This window comes from Notothenia coriiceps, unplaced genomic scaffold, assembly GCF_000735185.1.
Source record: "Notothenia coriiceps isolate Sejong01 unplaced genomic scaffold, NC01 NC01_scaffold00032402, whole genome shotgun sequence".
Lineage (NCBI taxonomy): Eukaryota > Metazoa > Chordata > Actinopteri > Perciformes > Nototheniidae > Notothenia > Notothenia coriiceps.
In genome coordinates, this window is record NW_011365103.1 from 62959 (window position 1) to 69623 (window position 6665).

The 6665-nt window shown below is 40.9% G+C and overlaps 1 protein-coding gene across 1 annotated transcript in view; it reads left to right on the forward strand.

The window, feature by feature from the left end:
- LOC104960828 (cadherin-13-like) overlaps nucleotides 1-6665 on the forward strand; it is a gene marked incomplete at its 3' end in the record, with an annotated part of 63582 nt that overhangs the window by 53120 nt on the left and 3797 nt on the right. The gene's annotated exons all lie outside the window — the stretch shown is intronic.

The window sequence follows — 6665 nt, forward strand, 5'->3', positions numbered from 1 at the left end:
CACACACACACACACACACACACACACACACACACACACACACACACACACACACACACACACACACACACACACACACACACACACACACACACACACACACACACACACATTATGAATTGAATACCTGAATGAGTAAAGCATAGGTCATGCCAGCAGCAACACACACATTTACACACTCCTGCTATGCACCAGCGTGGAGCCCATAAGGGTAATTAAAACAAGCACACCATCTGATCCGAGGTTGAACGTTGTTACTGTAAACTGGTTTCACTCCAGTTGATCTGTGACCTGCATATTTGACTTTATCTGACTGAAACCCCATTGAGCCGAGCAGTGTAACCTGCTGCTGACAGCATGTTATTAACTAATGAGCTACTCCATTGTTCAGCACTAAAACATTCCGAAAATCTGGTAATAAGGGATATTAAAGGTCCAATGTATATCATTTGATTGTTCTATTACCATAAATAGACCACAGTACTCGTAACTATGTCTTTGAAGTGTATAATAACCTTTTAAAGGGGCCTATGATGCTCTTTAGCGTTTTCCCTTTTATGTAGTGTGTATGTTTTCTTGGTTTCCTTGCATGTAAATGGTCTGCAAAAGCTAAAATCCCAAAGTTCACCTATCTTATTTCCAGATTCTGATACATGACAGCTTCCAGTACAAAGGCTTTATAAATTGTAGTGATTCCAAACATCACAGCGATGTATAGGTCGTAAACATAAATAACCTTTGACATTAATGAAAGGAAACACGAGGCAAAACAATTCAGACAGACTCATCAGGGCAAAGTTAGCTTTGGATCGTAAAAGACACGCCATTTTTATGTATTTGTTTTGATGTCATAAAAAAAAACTACCAAGAATGAAATTAGAATAGTCAAATTTAATTAGAGAACGAACAAACATTTTTAGAGGTATATAAACACACTTTAATAAGTCACGAAGCTGCCTTTTCAATGCCAAGGATAAAAGAAAATATAGGAATGAGGCTGAACAAACAGTTCTCAAAATAAAAATAAAGGGAGATACTGCCGGTTTAAATAAATTAACAGATAAACGCTTAAACGTGAGAAGAATAAAGTTGCTCTTGTAGAAATACTGTCGCTAGAGGGTTTTCATAAAACTCCATTTGAGGTTTTGTTTTTTCAAAGCCTTTTTACTTCTGTCATCATTTCTCTAAGCATTTGAAAAGAGTCTTGAAGAACAGCCAACGGTTTGGTGTGGAGAGGGAGCACTAGTGAAGGGCCAGAGGAGAACAAAGAACCCAGTGCCGATTTGATTATAATATCACACCTATTCAGAGAGTTAATGTGGTGTCTCAGATGTCAGGCCGCCTTCTTTCTCTCTCATGCTGTCCTCTTCCTTTACTCACTTATCCCTCTCCGTTCCTCTCCTACTCTCATCCTCTCCTTTCTCTGTGCTTTGTGCCAGGATCAGCCCTTACTCTAGGGGCTTTGAAGAAATCCTTTCAAAGCAGAATGCAGCCAACTGAAATGTCATTCTCCGATCAGATGTCTTTTAAACAAGGCCTGTCATATTATTTGGTATGCTTGCTTTCATTAGCTCTTTGTTCAGTTCGCAAACACAATCTCTCAATAAAACCACTTGTGGGTCCCTGGTTATGCTTCACAAAGAAAATTATACAACACATTGGAAAGAAGGAAGTGCTATTCTTCAAGAGGATATGGTGATTTATGTCACGGTCACACTCATATTAGTTACTCTGATAGTAGAAGAGTTTACCAAAGACCACATTTGTCTTGAATGAAGCAAACTTGCTTTTACTTGACCAAAGTTATGCTGCCTTTAGTTGGGGACTCATCAGGATAAGGTTTATCGGTGCAGACTCATACACACATATTTAAGTTTCTGCTGTAGGGCTAGGTTTTAAGGTTGTATCATTATTGAGATAGGAAAAAAACGTTTTTCAGAAATGCTAGGGTCCTGATTAAAACATTTGTTCTACTTTTAAATCAAATGCTTTTCAAGTATTAAAGTCATTTTTGGTCCCTTTTGAAATAATTGAGCGATTCCGTTTCATTTCCGTTTTCATTTACACTTGTAATTTAAAGTACAATGTCTCAAAAATGTTCAGATTGATTGCCCCAATATTACATTCAGACATTAATGTTTCCTTTAGTTTATTATACCTCAGGTGATGCCTCATCTGACAGTGTAATGTGTCCAATACTTTGATAAATAACCTTTTAAAACTGATAACCCATTCCCATCAGCCTCTGCGGTATTTTATGTTTAGCGATGATTCGAAAATGTTGACATGCTAATATGCTAATATGCCAAACTAAGATAGCTAGCATCGTCATTGTGAGCATGTTAGCAGAGGTGGGAGAAGTACTCAGATCTTGTACGAGAGTAAAAGTAGAAGTACCGTACTGTTACAAGTAAAATGCCTGCATTCAAAAGGTTACTCAAGTAAAAGTATTAGCCTCAAAATATACTTAAAGTACCAAAAGTAAAAGTACTTAATAAGAATCAGTCCAACAGATACAAAGTAATAGAACAATGTTTGATTGATTTACATGTAATTGTGTTTCAATGTTATTTAAAACATCAGAGCTTGAATAACCCAGCATGATCATAACCACAATATCATTATAAAGTGATAATATGTTTTCCTGCTGTAGTGATGCTCTGGTCTTCAACGGAATTACTGAGAGAGAGTTTGCTAAAACACATGTAACATCTACATTGTGAAAATACACAGAATAGATACATGTAGAGCAGTGGTTCTCAAACTTTTTCTGTCAGGCCCCCCCTTTGGAGAAAAAAAGAAGTCGGGCCCCCCCAACACAAATGACTATTTGTGTTGGGGGGGCCCGACTTCTTTTTTTCTCCAAAGGGGGGGCCTGACAGAAAAAGTTTGAGAACCACTGCTCTACATGTATCTATTCTGTGTATTNCACACACACACACACACACACACACACACACACACACACACACACACACACACTTGCCCTCCAGCTGGAGAGGAGAAGGGCTGTTGAATACCTGCAGTCTCACTAGTGTCTAAACACATTGAGTCTCCGCTGGCGACTGACAACGTCTTAATGAGTATTTCCTGAGTCTCAACCCAATTATCAACTCCCGGCAGCATGGCGAAGAAAAGACGTTTAAATTCTCCAGAGATACAGAGTTACAGCAATAGGGACTTTTCCCTCCAGGTGTCAGAGAACTTTTACCGGCATAGTACTGATTGAGACACTTCTCTCAGTTGGCCCATTCATTTTTAAGCTCCTTGTTAATTTGTCTGGAGCCACTTGATTAAACTTTTGGGAGCAGTTATAGAAGTATAATCAATGAAGAATTAGCCATTTCCCGCGTGTGCTCAAGGGTTGTTGCGATATAACTTCAATAATGACAAGAGTGATATGTGAAAATATATGAAATATTGATATCCTATCAATCAAATATGCATGATAATATTTTTTAGTAGGGATGCTCCGATCAGGGTTTTTGGGGCCGATCTCCGGAATCAGAATCGGCCGATACCGATCGCCGATCCGATCATAGGGTGGGTGGGGGCTATGGGGATCTTCCATTTAAAGTGATGTTTAAAACTCAGTTAATGGGGCTCATTTTTATATTGCTTCAGTTATAATTGTAACGGATCGGAAAGTTCAGATTCATTTTTCAATATGATGCGCTTCCACAAACAACAAACAACACAATTATTACATTCAAATGAAGTACATTATTCAAGTTTACATTAACTTTGGATAATAACATAACAATGACATTCCTCTCTCCCCCCTCTCTCTCTCTCTCTCTCTCTCTCTCTCTCTCTCTCTCTCTCTCTCTCTCTCTCTCCTGACAGCCTGTCAGTATCGTCTCATGCAGCTCACTGATCCAGTAATGAGTGACCCGACCGTGAAAGAATAAACATATTTATAACTAGTTTAGCTTGTTCCAGAGGTAGATAAACTAGCTAAGTGTGTTAGGTCTAACTCTTAGTGTGTGTGTTGCTCCGCTCACTGGTCCGTCACAGCGGGCTGAGCTGCAGGATTTCTGCTTCACACGTTGCATACCTCTATTTTATTGTCTTTTTCGGACACCTTAAAAAACTGCCGGACCGGTGAAGCCATTTTGTCAAGCTTCTTTTGCACAGAGAAAAGTGTTATGTATTTTGCGTCATCTGATCGGCTCTCCTGATTGGCCTTTATAGAGAGCACCGATCACACTATTAAGAGTGAATATCGTCCGATACCGATCGGCGGCCGATCGATCGGAGCATCCCTATTTCGTAGATAATTCAGCACCATTAAAATAATGCTATTTCAGGTGATGTTGGGTAAGATAATCTCTCTCCAGCTACCTGCACTCATATATTGAGTCGAGTTTTTGATTATTTGTTGATTATTGTAATTTTTTAAGTTTTATTTTACAAATACCACAATTAAATCCTTATTGGTAATGCTTTTGGCCATGCACATAAAAAATATCTGATTTCACAACAGCTTAGGCGTAAGTAGACAACATTTCATGAAAAGCAGCATGTTCATAAACATTTAAAAGTTCCCTCTACATCAGTGGTTCTCAAAGTGGGGGGCGCGCCCCCCCAGGGGGGCGCAGAGGCATGACAGGGGGGGCGCGAGAGACCAGGAGGAAAAATGGTTATAAAATATTTTTTTTTAAAAGATTTAAAAAAAAAATTATTTTTGGAAAAATTATTGATTCGAAAATAATATCATACAGTACTATTACGTCTGGGTCTCTGTGTTTCATTAAAGCTTGGCTCTGTGTGTGTTTGGAACGAGCCATTTTGTGTGCGTGCGCAGCGAGAGAGAGAGAGAGAGCGCACCGGTACCAGAGATTGTTGTTGTTAGCTTCTGGTGCTAGCGAGCTACGCTAACGGATATAAGGAGTTTTTCCAACAACAAAGTGGAGGAGAGTCCTCTCCTGTCAGACTGAGAGACTCAGTGACCTAAAGGACTCTCTCAGTGTTATCTCAGTGGGTCTCAAACGTTTTGGTCACCATTAATGTAAACAATTATTTCCGAGGCACACGTTTATATGATCATTATAGTTATGAAAAAATAAGAGAATAAATTAAAAACAGGTATGAAATACTATATGACATTAAAAAAAGAATAAAGTTTAAAAGGGTGATTTGTAAAATATCCATAAAGAAAAAGTAAATCTGTTTACAGTTCTGTTTCATATAGGTGTTGAGAGATGTATCCATAGATCTCTTCATGTTGCTCTCAAAGTGCACCAGATTGATGCTTTCAACTTCAATATTTAAAAATAAATCTTCCCGGGGGAGCTTGCCCCCAGACCCCCCTATGTCCACTCCCTCCTCCACGCCCTCTCACGCCCTCCTCTGCTTTCCCTCCTATGTGCGCTCGTCTGATGCCTCTTCACAAAAAGGTGAATCAAGCGCAATTTTCGGGGCGGGGGTGGCAGTGTCGCCGCTAAAGTTGTCTCCTTGTCTGTTGCCTTCTACTCACCTTTCGCAGTATTTACATATTCACGAGTGTCGAGGCACCCTAACGTAATACACGTTAAGCAAAGGATTTCCGAAAGTCGGTGAATGATATTAATAAAAAATGATACACCATGTAAAATCGTGGTTTTGCCTTGATTTTGTCCTGGTGGTAGTATGTACTTAAGGGCCTGGATTGTTCTCTTCTAAGTAAGTAATTATTTATAAATGCTTTACCGGCCAAAGATTTCCCAATAAGTCAATTCGGACTACTCTCCCCATGTCGACACGTGTACATAGTAATTGCTGCAGCAAATTTTCACTGCAACCCTCAATGCTCCTACACGATCAATATAGGCTGGCCGAGGTGACAGGAGCGCAGTGGAGCGTAGCAGAGACTACCGCGTCAAGGCCGTGCCCGCTCGGTTCGGGTTCTGGTCGCATTTGACAGTTGCACTGTAGCGACGCCCCTTTGCACCCTGATCAGCTGGCCTCACCTATATTATTATTACTTATCATTTATTATTCTATTATGGCACGTCATAGAGGAGACAGGAGGTGGACACCATTTGTGATTAGGTACACACAGATGATTTGGTCACCACGTCAGTACAATGACCCAGCCTGCCCCACCACCACTGCCCTCTGTGATCTGCGCGAGCACTTGAGTTGCCCTTCGCCCCTGCAGCACATCGTGACAGTCGCTTGAATGTCCTCCGGCAATCTGTTATATAATTTCCCGCTACGGCCGACCAGTCGGGGCTAGCAGGAAAGACGCATGATAGAGGAGTAGCCCTGTATAGAGTTACACACCTGCGCTGTTATTTTTTAGACGCAACGTCAGGAGAGAGATAGCCTGTGGACCAGTGCGGATTGGTCCACAGAGTTGAAAAAGACAGTCCGGGGGAACCTCTTTTTTCTGCACCCCGGGGGGTTGTGGTTTATCAGTCCGAGTCTACACCGCGGTCACTACATAAACCCCCACGACACCCCAATCGGAACCTGGCAAAGTATCTCCACGAGTTTGTAAATCCCAAAGGGTAATTTACATGGCCCGCGATGTCACCCTTAAAAGATGACGTTGTTAGGGGTGTGTATAGGACGCATGTGTTGCATGGGCGCTGACAATTGTATACTTCCGAGCTATAGTCGGTCGAGTGCCGTATATCCACATTCGTCCCCAATTTCACGATAGAAAAATATCCACCACC